The 12,691-nt window shown below is 36.9% G+C and overlaps 1 long non-coding RNA gene across 1 annotated transcript; it reads left to right on the top strand.

The window, feature by feature from the left end:
* Positions 1 to 7,569: 7,569 nt before the first annotated feature.
* On the top strand, positions 7,570 to 9,717 carry LOC130725490 (uncharacterized). The gene is made up of 2 exons (XR_009014603.1): positions 7,570 to 8,072; positions 9,476 to 9,717. It is a non-coding gene; the product is annotated as an uncharacterized LOC130725490 (long non-coding RNA).
* The last annotated feature ends 2,974 nt before the right edge of the window (positions 9,718 to 12,691 follow it).

Below are 12,691 nucleotides of genomic sequence, written 5' to 3' on the forward strand. Positions count from 1 at the left end.
AACACAAATTAGGATTGTGAAAGATAAATCATAAAGTTTGGCATCATTATGTTTATATCAAGTCATCAATAAAGAATTATTTAATGGTAAAAGAAATTGAACGAACCTTGAATCGACAACAATAATTTTGCATCAGATACTCATCAACTTATAATATGTAATAGCCATCATGTAAACAACAAAATAAATTTAGGTCATACTAAAATCAATTTGTATTAAAATAGTATAAAGATAAAGAACTAAACTAACCACTTATATTTTCTCAAAAACTTCTTGTTAAAGCAATCATAGAAAGCAACACAGCCACTTGGAATCTTTTTTTAGTTAATTGGATATCAAGTTTAAATTTATAAGTTAAAATAAGAAAATATATAATTTTTTTATAGATTAAATATCTTTTACACGTGTCAACAGAAGTGAAGTTATCTAATGGAATGACACGTGGAAATTTTCTTATGAGAATTAATCTGGAGTTAACACCTCACTAAATCAGTGTGATACAAGATGTTCTTTTCTAATATAATAATATATTGATTGTATCACACATTGAAACAATTAAATGGGTTAAAATTACTTAAGGTTTAATTTTTTATTTTTAGTTCTTATGCAATGAAATTATCAATGGTCATATTTATATAAAATTCATTAATTAAAAATTTCATAACTAAAATGGAAAAAATTAATGCAGATAATTATGAATTTGAATAATTATGTTAGTCTATGTGTAAAAGGAAAATCATTACTTAGAATTTGAATAATATAAAATGAAATAAATATTAATGACTTAGAGGATAAGCTTGATGAATCATCCAAATCCTATGCTATTGCGTGTTCAATTCCAGCTAACTATTTATAAGATCGAAAGATAGGGTAGGGGTTACAGAACTTGGTCTTACATTCAAGCTGGTAGCTTTGTAAGTGAGTTTGTTGGGGAAGTTGATCTGAATATATTCAAAGTTGAATTAAGGTTATGTGTTCATCACTATATACATGACATGGGTAAGTTTATGAATTGTGTAATTAATGCATTAATTATTTTTTGGTTTTTATTTAAATTATTATTTTTAAAATTTTTGAAAGAAAATCCGACCATGAGAAGGTGGTGGGCGGCCAAAGGCTTGGGGAGAAGAAAAATGAGACTTGTGCAAGTAATTTCCTTTCTTGGCTTGGCAAAGTATTTTTGGAAGTTTTCTCTCTTAATTGGCTTTAATGGGGGACTTGGATTTGAACTTTCAAGATCTTGAGGGGGGTTTTTATTTCGGATTTTAAACCCTAAGGATTCAGATTTGAACACTTAAAGATGATGGTTTTAATGTCAATTAAATAAGGGATCAAATCACAATTAAATGGGGAGTTTTGAGCAATTAATCAAAGTAATTTTTTTTGTATTTTCACCCCCTTGGGCTTGGGCTGGCCGTGGATGCTTCTAGAGCATAGGGGTAAAGTTTTCTCTTTCTTTCCCACCATAAATGCTCTACCCCTAGCCTTCTACTATAAATATAGAGCTTCACCTCTTCATTCTTCACATCCAAGAGCTCTCGTCTCCTCTCTTCTGTGTGAGCTATCTCCCTCTTTTGTTCTTCGTTTTATTTTTCATGTTCTTAGTTTTGTTAGTAGTTTCTAAGCCTTGAGCTAGTTCATTCTCAATATGCTCTGTGGTTGCGGCTTATGCTGATCTGCCAAATCCAGAAGAGAATGATATTAATCAAGTTGCTTAGAGATGTTTGTGAAAGTGAGGGTTGAATTTGAATGATTATGTTAGGCTACGTGTAAAAGAAAAATCTTTACCTTAGAATTTGAATAATATAAAATGAAATCATAGTAATGACTAAGAGGATAAGCTTGATGTATCATCCAAATCCTAACGTTTTGTGTGTTCAATTCCAACTAGCTATTTATAAGATCGAAAGAAAGGGTAGGAGTTACAGAACTTGGTCTTACATTTAAACTGGAAGCTTTGTCTGAGGGTTGGTTCGGGAAGTTGATCGGAATATATCCAAAGTTGAACTAAGGTTAGGTGCTCGTTGTAACACCCCAATTCTAAACGGCATATGTATTGCAAATATCAGAGTGATAAAAATTTTAACACTCATGAGGCATTACATAATCACTTAAAACATTAACATAATGCTCTTGTAACAGATACATAGCACATAAACTTTGAGATGAACTCATAAATAAACTTAAATGCTCTTGTGACAGTTAATTAGCCTTTGAACTAGTTCACTTTGACAAATAGTTATGCAGCGAATCCAATGTCTTTAAAACTTAAAGAAAACATAGTATCTTGCCCACAACTTAAAACAGAAACAACTTCTCAAATAACAACTTAATTCAAATTATAACAGAAGGAAAACAAGCGTCCATTTCCCCCCGAGTGCTACGTATCAGAGCAAGGACTCCAACTCGAAATAAAGGCTATAGACTATTCCTCCTGATTACCTGCACGTTACCAACAAGGGTAACATTCAAACAGAAGGGGTGAGATATCGAGTATCATAAATATAAGAATGGCAATAAATATGCTAGATTAATGCCACACCACTTCTTTTTATATTCATATAGCTCAGTTACTAAAACAATCACAAATAACGTCATCGACTCGGATACAATTCGAACACAAGAATGACTATGCATATGTATGTGGTACCAACAGGGCTTCAGCCCTCATCACTAATTGCCAATTATTGGAGGCACAAGGCATAAGCCTTCATCACAAATCGCCAATACAGGTCATCACAGAGTATGCAGATGCTATGCGACTCAAAAGGACGTATACATCTCATAATCATCACTTCAACATGAGGCATTGCGCCTATATCACTACATCACTAACATCGCTTAAAACAACACAATTCAACACACATGCATTTTTATCAACTATACAATTACCCTGACATCTTAGGAAATTTTGGCACCAGATCAATGAAACAACTCACTTAAGCATACAATCATGGAAGAAGCTATCACATATGGTAAATAAATTATGGATTTCATGCTAAAGGTGTTCAGCCACATGCATCATCCTCATAGCTAATACATGGCACATAAAGACATTAACTTTCATACAAAATGTAAGCTAAATCTAATTATATTTTCAAAACAATCAGAATTTCCGTAATCTGGAAAAACAGCAGGAACACCAGCCACTAAAAGCGGTCTCCTGAATTCGTTACTGAACCAATAATCATGTATTTTATATGCCTAGAAAGCTAACTTAAATTCCTACAATTTCTTAGTGGATCACGTCTTCATTTGAGCACTCTAACTGGGCGAAAACAGGTCTCGAAGTGTACTGTCCAGCCCAGGAAATTTTGGACAGCAGCACAGCATCATCAAATCCGTGCATAAATCATATAGCAGTTCAGGAATTACGCTCACAGCAGAAACATATTTCAGTAGAGATAACCTACAGGATTCGTTACTTGTTCAAAAATTACAAATGACCTCAATTTGAAAAGCTAACAGAAAACTCTACCTCTTTCTAGTTCATCAAAGAATTTTCTGGGCACATTAACAAGGTGAAAAATCACGTTGAAGTTCACTAGCAGAGATAGCAGATACAGAGCGCAGAAAAACATGGTTTACTAAACTGAACTTACAGACCTCGTCTCTCAACCAAAAATTATGTACCATATTCCAGAAAGCTCTTTCAAAGGCCTACACTTTCTCAGTTCAACGCAACATTATGCGAGCAATCTAAACAGGCTCTAAAAGGCTTTGAAAGTCACGGTTCATACCAGGAAAATGACCGGTCCGTTTTATGTTCCAAAATAAGTGATTAAAGTTGTTTCTCATCAAACAAGACACAAAACCTAACAAGCATGCTACCTAACAGTCCTTATGTGCGTGATCATAAAGAAAATCAAAAGGGAACCTCAACCCAAAACTCCTAGCATACTATGGTTCTACCCTCACCCCGTTCAATCACACAAAAGAAAATCCCAAAATCAATGGATTTCAAATCAGATTTCCAGAACATCATTAACAGCAACAATTCTACATCTCCCAAATCCCTAATATCATTCACCATAATTCCATTAGAAACTCAAAATCCCACCCTTACCTTTGGATTGAGTGCAGCTCCCCGTTCCCGATCGAATTCTCCGAAGCCGATCCGCTCTCCCTCTCTTCCTGCTACTTCACGCACAGCCTTCTTCTTTTTTTTTTTTTTCACCTTCTTTCTTTTTCTTTAGCTGCTTCCCCATCCTTATTAAACCATCTAAACCTAATTCCTCAAGGGCTAAACTAAAAATCCTAAAATCTCTCCTAGTCCTTGTCTCTATTTTTAATCCTAACTTTCACCCCCTAACTCTCTTCCATTTCATAAAACACACCCAGCATCACAAAAAAAATATTTTATTTCATTAAAGTATTATTATATCACCTATTAAACCACCATACAATATAATATTAATTAAAATAAAATACCAACATTATTTTAATTAAAAACGGGGTGTTACACTCGTCACAATATACTTGATATGAGTAAGTTTCTGAATTCTAATGGACATAAATCTTTTCTAGTGTGTGTGTTTGGACTTAATTTAATTGGAGCTTTGATTTTTATTTCCGTAGTGCTGGCCAGGGTTACATCGACGTAAAAAGGCATGGAAATGTATCTCATTTTCTAAATCACAGTTGTACTCCCAATCTTTATGTCAGTAGTGAAGGTGATATGAAGTTTCCCCACATGATGTTGTATGCCATGAGAAACATACCTGAAGGCACATAACTTAATTATAATTTATACAACAAAAAACTTAATATGGCTGACAGAATTAGGTTCAACTATTCTTCAACGGAATATAAATGACAAATTTATATTTAAAGGTATATAGGGCTTTACATGATTTCTTGTTCCGCTGGACCGTGATTGGCTCTTAATAAGGATAATGTTATTGTTGGATTATATCTTGATGCTTATATTAATATCATTTGGACATGTATAATATTTTCATATTAACAGATGATATGAGTTAACTGAAGAGTTTGGAAAATTCGGGTAGTTCAAGTGTAGGTTAACTCAAGATGATACATTAAAATGATATTCATATAAGCATCAAGATATAATCCAACAATAACATTATCCATGGTTAAGAGCCAATAACCGTCTAGCGTGATAAGAAATCATGTAAAACCATATATACCTTTAAATATAAATTTCTCATTTTCATTCCGGTGAAGAATAGTTGAACCTAATTATGTCAGCCTTATTAAGTTTTCCGTTGTAGAAATTATAATTAAGTTTTGTGGCTTCAGGTATGTTTCTCATGGCATACAACATCATGTAGGGAAACTTCATATCACCTTAACTATTGACACAAAGATTAGGAGTACAACTGTGATTTAGAAAATGAGAGAAATTTCCATGGCTTTTTACGTCGAAGTAACCCTGGCCAACACTACAGAAACAGAAATCAAAGCACCAACTAAAGTAAGTCCAAACATGCACACTAGAGAAGATTTGTGTCCATTAGAATTCAGAAAATTACTCATATCAAGTATATAGTGACGAGCACCTAACCTTAGTTCAACTTTGGATATATTCCGAACAACTTCCCCAACAAACTCTCATACAAAGCTTCCAGTTTGAATGTAAGACCAAGTTCTGTAACCCCAACCCTTTCATTCGATCTTATAAATGGCTAGCTGGAATTGAACACGCAAAACATTAGGATTTGGATGATTCAGCAAGCTTATCCTCTTAGTTATAACTATTGATTTCATTTTATATTGCTCAAATATAAGGTAAAGATTTTCCTTTTACACGTAGACTAACATAAGTATTCAAATTCAAATTCCTAATGATCTGCATTAATTTTGTCAATATTAATTATGAAATTAATTAATATTTCATTTTATATAATTAGGATCATTGATTAATTATTTTAATAAGAATTAAAAATAAAATATAAATTTAACTTTGAGTAATTTCAACCCGTTTAATTGTTTCAATGCGTGATACAATTACAAGTTAAAATATACAAAAAGACACAATGCAAATTATTAATTATAAATATTAAATTTTATCATTTAATTTTGGAATCCGTTAATTATTTGATTTTACATAATAATTATTATTATTATTATTATTCATAACTTAAATTTTTAATGTTGATTTAATGTTAATGTTTGGTTTTTTCCGGCTAGGTTTTGAATTTTTTTAGGGATGGTGTGGCACTTTTATGTGGGTTTAGCTTCCGTCCTATGTGGTGATTTTGTAATAGGGATGCTTAAGTGGCTATCTTAAGGGTGTGTTACTCTTTTTCCTTGCTAGTTCTTAGCAAGGTTTTTAATGAGGCTCACCTTTAAGGTTACGTTTATAGTCTTTTTGCGGAGGAGTCTATTTGGGAGCTGGATAGCCTATTTGGGGGTATAGATGCTCTTGTAAGAGCCTTGATTGTCTAGGCTTGATTCATTATTAATAATAATTCTTTCGTTTTCAAAAAAAAAATCATATGAAATAAAAATATAATAATGTATTTATTAATTAAATGAGAGATTTCATGTTAATAAATAATAATTTATACGTTGCATAGTAGTATTTTGTTTAATTTAACTTAACTAGTGTTTCTTACCCGTGCGTTGCACGGAAAATATGTCTATTGTATGTGATACATCAATCAAGACCTTGATTATTAAATATATAATAAACAACAAACGAAATTGAATAGTCGGAAATGATGAGCAAAGTGAAAAAAAAGTCTTAAATTGAAACCCTTGTTGCATAAATTGAAATTCGTACAATTGAATAACTAATAAAAAGATTGCTTAACCAAATCTCAAATTCTGCAAAACATATCAGAGGATGGTTTAATGATGGCTAATCAATAATAACTAGAATGAAAAAAAGAGAAAAGATTCTTCATGAACGTGATTATGCGAGTTCGTTTTCACACAGTAAATTAACCTAAGCTTGATCCAGACAACAGGAACTTGTTTCATATTCTTCATGAACATGAAGACAATACACAAATCATAGATATAATGAATCACCAATAAAGCATTCAGAACACATATTAATCTTAGAAAAAAGAATGTGATAGTAACACAAATTAGGATTGTGAAAGATAAATCATAAAATATGGCATCATTATGTTTATATCAAGTCATCAATAAAGAATTATTTAATGGTAAAAGAAATTGAACGAACCTTGAATCGACAACAATAGTTTTGCATCAGATACTCATCAACTTATAATATGTAATAGCCATCATGTAAACAACAAAATAAATTTAGGTCATACTAAAATCAATTTGTATTAAAATAGTATAAAGATAAAGAACTAAACTAACCACTTATATTGTAAGGCCCTAAGTTCAATTTGGAACAATTTTATGAAAGTTTGAATAAAATTGAAGTTTTAGCTAATGTTTGATAACTGGCAGATTAGAACTGTCAACTTGTGTGAATTTTTAGAGGGTCTTAACGACTTTATTTGGGAAAACTTCCTTCATGAGAGTTGTATCCCTTCAAATCTAGAAAATTCTCCAAGTGGTTTCGAGTCAATCCGATATCGGTAGCTTCAGATATCCCCGTTTTAGTGAGCAAAGGTCCAGCTGCCCAGACCTTACGAGCTCTAACTTAAAACTTTGGGCTTAAGCCTTGGTTAATGCGTTATTTGGGTCGGTTAGTGAACTTATGAGGTCATGATCAGGAGATTAAGAAGAGGCTAAGTGGGCCAAGTGACTTGGATGAGAAGGAAGGAGCTAGGGTTATGAAAATCCTAGCCCATTAGTGGTGATGCCGCAGCCTTGCAAAGGGAAAAGGGAGGAAGATTCTGACTTTTTTCTGAAGTAAAGAGTGATTAGTACCAATTAAACCCTTCCCCTTGCTCCTAAGAGGCCTCCACTCGTCACCCTTGCACCACCAGCAACCACCGCCCACCAAGGAGGAGGAGGAGACACGAGAAAGAGAGAAAAACCGCAAGGAAGGAGAGGAAACGCGAGAAGGAGAGGAAGCACGTGGAGGAAGGAGAATTTTGGACAGCAGAGGAAGCTCTTTCTATTCTTCACTTCTCTCCATCAAAATCCTGCTTCTTTCTATCTAAATTCATTCAAAACCCGAGGTAAGGGCTGGTTCTAGGAATGGGTAGGTTCTTTAGGGAATATGCCATGAATTGCCATGAGAAACAACTTGAGTTTTGGACTGTTTTTGCATGATTTCCTGTACATGCTTGCTTGCTTGAATTTTTCTCTTGAAAAGCCATGAATATGATCCTCAAACGTTGTTTATGATCTGAATCTATGATTTTATGCGAGTTGCCGTGGTATTTGTTAAGTTTTGTGCTATTTTGCACTTGTTATAACATGATCCTTGCTAAATGTTTGGTTCTGAAATTTTGAGTGGATATTTTGGTTGTTGGGGGCTGTACCAAGATTGCCATGATCAAAGGGGAAGGAAGGAAAATTATTTTTGAAAACCATAGAGGCATGGGAGTTTCGCTGCCAGTTTCCTGTACTGGACAGCGGACTTCAGAGCCTCTTTTTACCTCTTTATGGTCATCAAGTGAAAAAGTGATTAAAATGAAAGTTGTAGATTTTCGAAATATCTTTCCAGACATATAAAAATCATAATTTTTGGTTTAGTAATGTGATCTGGGGGTCGTGTTTAGTAACTGTCACACCTGCTGTTTTTCCTGTTCCGGACAGTTAGCTTTAAGGCCTAATATCACCTAACTCTAGGAATCAAATGAACAAGTGTGTCACTAGAGAGTTGTAGATATTTAAAATATCTTTCTAGAAAGGTATCATACGTGATTTTTGGTTGAAAGATGCATTCTGTGGCTCTATTTTTGTGAAAGTTGTTTCTACTGTTAATATGTTGAAGTTGCGATAATATATTATGTATGAGTGAATGTTCTTGCGTTCCTTTACGTGGATTATATTTATTTTCTCAGTTAATGGTTCAAGGGTCGCTCACCTAGCCGTAATTCCCTTGTAACCCGTGAATGTTGTGTTGTGAAGGTTGTTGTATAAAGAGTATGATAAAACTCTAGGATTGACTTTAGAGACTTAACAAAGAGAAAAGTGTAATAAACTCGCTTGCAAGTAAATGTGAATAATTTGGACATAGGTCAGGTAGACTATGGTCCATGAGAACGATGGTACCTTGCACGCAAGAGAGTTATTTGGGTTGACTGCGGTCTCCCGTGAACCTTGTGGGCCGGTGTGGCTTCACGTGATTTGGTTGACTGCGGTCACCGTGAACTTTTGTGGATCATTGCGGCTCCACGTGATTTGGTTGACTGCGGTCACCGTGATAACCGTGCCTCTGCGGAAGCACGAAGATGGCCATGGAAGTTTTGGTGGGTTGTGTGAAGTGAGATTCCGTTAGTAACTGACTCCTTCCCATAAAAGACATATAATGTACTTATATTATATATGTTGTTGTTGATTTTGTCATTATCATTCTTTTTGTTGGACCTGACCCTGCTGGTTTGCTATGTGTTTATTTGGGGGGGGGGGGTAGATGGTCGTGAAGATAATGGCGATGACTCATTCTTGGGAGTTGATGCTACGTGACGTGCCAATACCGGAGGACGACTACACTTCAGAGGAAGAGGCTAAGGAATAGGGTTTGGGTTGAGAGTCTTTTGTTTTCTGTTGGGGTTGAGAGTTTCCGAAGTGTTGGTATCGAACAATTTTATTGCTTAAATTCGAATGAACAAGTTTTGATGTAATCTTTATTTTCATTCAGGCCTTTGATTCGTACTCTTTACAGTTGGTTATTTAAAAAGTTTTACGATGTTGGTTACTTCCGCGTGTTTTTGGAAAGGTTATGTTTCAAGAGTTTTCGTAAAATGAAAGGTTTGTCATTAATTGAAGATTAATAAGTGAATCGACGAAAACTCTTTACGAAAATTGGTTAATTAGTTACTGTGTAACACTCGAGAAATCGGGGCGTTACATTGTGGTATCAGAGCTTCGGTTGAGAAACCAGAGCACTAAGGGTTTTGGGCTTACGAGTTTCCGAACTCGTTGATGTTTTTGTTTTTGATAAAGATGTTTTCAAAGCTTCGCGGTGAGATTGGGTAGACTTGTGTGCTAAGATGTTTGCTTGACTGTCGGATTGTCTGAAATTAGTATCATTGTCGTGATACTTGAGATTGCTGAAGAGTGTGTGAAAAAGTTAGGATTGCTAACTGCTGATTTACCCTTCGATCTGGTGGTGACAACCCCTGCCACTGATCAATTAGTTACACGCACGACATGCTTACAATGTCCGTTGGTTTACGAGGATCAGAAGTTCTTTGCCAACCTCGTCTGTTTAGGGCTCAAAGAGCTTGATGTGATCTTGGGAATGGATTGGTTAGCGCAATATCACGTGCTCTTAGATTGTGCTAACTAGGCGGTGGTATTCCCAGATCCCGGCGTTACGGATTACTTAAATTCGTACAACCTGGGGAAGGGTTCACCGGCGTATGTGAACTCTATCGTTGCCGAAGCAAAACATGATGGTGATGTGCGCAATATCTTGGTGGTACAGGAGTATGTCGATGTGTTCCCAGAAGATGTACCCGGCTTGCCACCAGTCAGAGAGACGGAGTTCTCTATTGACATTGTGCCCGGTACTGGACCAATATCAATGGCACCTTATCGTATGGCCCCAGCGGAGTTGGCAGAATTGGCACAGCAGTTGGATGATCTATCCTCAAAGGGATTCATTTGACCCAGCGTATTGCCATGGGGTGCACCTGTGCTATTGGTAAAGAAGAAGGATGGGAAGTCCAGATTGTGTGTGGATTACCGACAGCTGAATAAGGTGACAGTGAAGAACCGTTATCCGATGCCTCGGATAGACGACTTAATGGATCAACTTAGAGGAGCGGTGATCTTCTCGAAGATAGATCTTAAGTCAGGATACCATCAGATCCGAGTCAAGGAATCTGACATCCAGAAGACCGCATTCAGGACTCGATACGGGCATTATGAATATCTTGTGATGCCGTTTGGGGTTACTAATGCACCCGTTGTATTCATGGACTACATGAACCGTGAATTCAGGCCATTCCTGGACAAGTTCATGGTGGTGTTCATTGGTGATATTCTGATTTACTCGAAGAGTAAGGAAGAACACGAAGAGCATTTGCGTCAAGTGCTAGGAGTATTGCGGGAGAAGGAGCTATATGCTAATGGCTCTAAGTGTGAATTCTGGATGGAAGAGGTTAAGTTCCTAGGTCACGTCATATCAAGCCAGGGTGTGGCTGTTGACCCCAGCAAAATTGAATCGATCATGTCATGGGAACAACCTAAGACAGCAAGCGACATCAGAAGTTTTGTTGGACTTGCTGGCTACCACAGGCGCTTCGTGAAGGATTATGCAAAGTTGACTTCACCGTTGATTCGGTTGACGAAGAAGAATCAACCGTTTGCGTGGACGGAGAAGTGTGAGGCTAGTTTCCAGGAGTTGAAGAAGCGGCTGACCACCGCACCCATACTAGCTTTACCTAAGGAAGGAGAACCTTATAACGTGTACTGTGATGCGTCACACAATGGTTTGGGGTGTGTAATGATGCAAGATAAGAAAGCAATTGCCTATGCTTCAAGGCAGTTGAAGACTCATGAGAAGAACTACCCCACACATGACTTGGAGTTGGCTGCCATAGTTTATGCTCTCAAGATTTGGAGACACTATCTCTATGGCAGTACGTTCACGATCTACAGCGATCATAAGAGTTTAAAGTACTTATTTGATCAGAAGGATCTGAACATGAGGCAGCGGAGGTGGATGGAATTTCTTCAGGACTATGAGTTCACTCTACAGTACCATCCGGGGAAAAGCAATGTCGTAGCCGACGCTCTCAGCCAGAAGGCTATACATGTGTCCTCAATGATGGTCAAGGAGTTAGAACTGTTGGAGGCTTTCCGAGGTCTGAGCTTGGACGTTAAGCTCGCACCAGGAAGACTGAGTTTCGGAATGGTGACGGTGTCAAGTGGACTTTTGGAAGAGATCAAGTTTAGACAAGAGACTGATGAAGGGATAGCTGAGTGGCGAAACCGTGTGACTCAGGGAAAGGCACCAGAGTTTTCTATTGGGAATGACAATATTCTGCGATGCAAGGGACGGATATGTGTGCCTGACGATGCAGAGATGAGAAGATTGATCCTGGATGAGGGACACAAGAGTAGACTGAGCATCCATCCCGGAATGAACAAGATGTATCAGGACTTGAAACTTCACTTCTGGTGGACTGGGATGAAGAAGCAGGTTGCTGAGTATGTTTCTACTTGCCTGACATGTCAGAAGGAGAAGGTAGAGCATCAGAAGCCCGCAGGGAAGCTGCAACCACTAGATGTCCCAGAGTGGAAGTGGGACAGTATTTCTATGGACTTCGTGACGGCTTTACCTTTAACTCGGAGGAAGTTCGATGCAATTTGGGTTGTTGTTGATCGTTTGACAAAGACCGCTCATTTTATCCCGATCAACCTGAAGTACAAGGTGGAGAAATTGGCGGAGATTTATGTGGCTGAGGTTGTGCGTCTACATGGTGTACCGACCAGCATCGTGTCAGACAGAGATCCGAGGTTTACCTCTCACTTTTGGGGAGCCTTGCAGCAGGCCCTCGGAACTAAGTTGAGGTTGAGCTCTGCCTATCATCCCCAAACCGATGGGCAGACAGAGAGGACAATCCAGTCGCTGGAAGATTTGCTACGGGCCTGTGTGTTGGATCACAAGGGCAGTTGG

This window comes from Lotus japonicus, chromosome 6 (genome assembly GCF_012489685.1).
Source record: "Lotus japonicus ecotype B-129 chromosome 6, LjGifu_v1.2".
Classification (NCBI taxonomy): Eukaryota; Viridiplantae; Streptophyta; class Magnoliopsida; order Fabales; family Fabaceae; genus Lotus; species Lotus japonicus.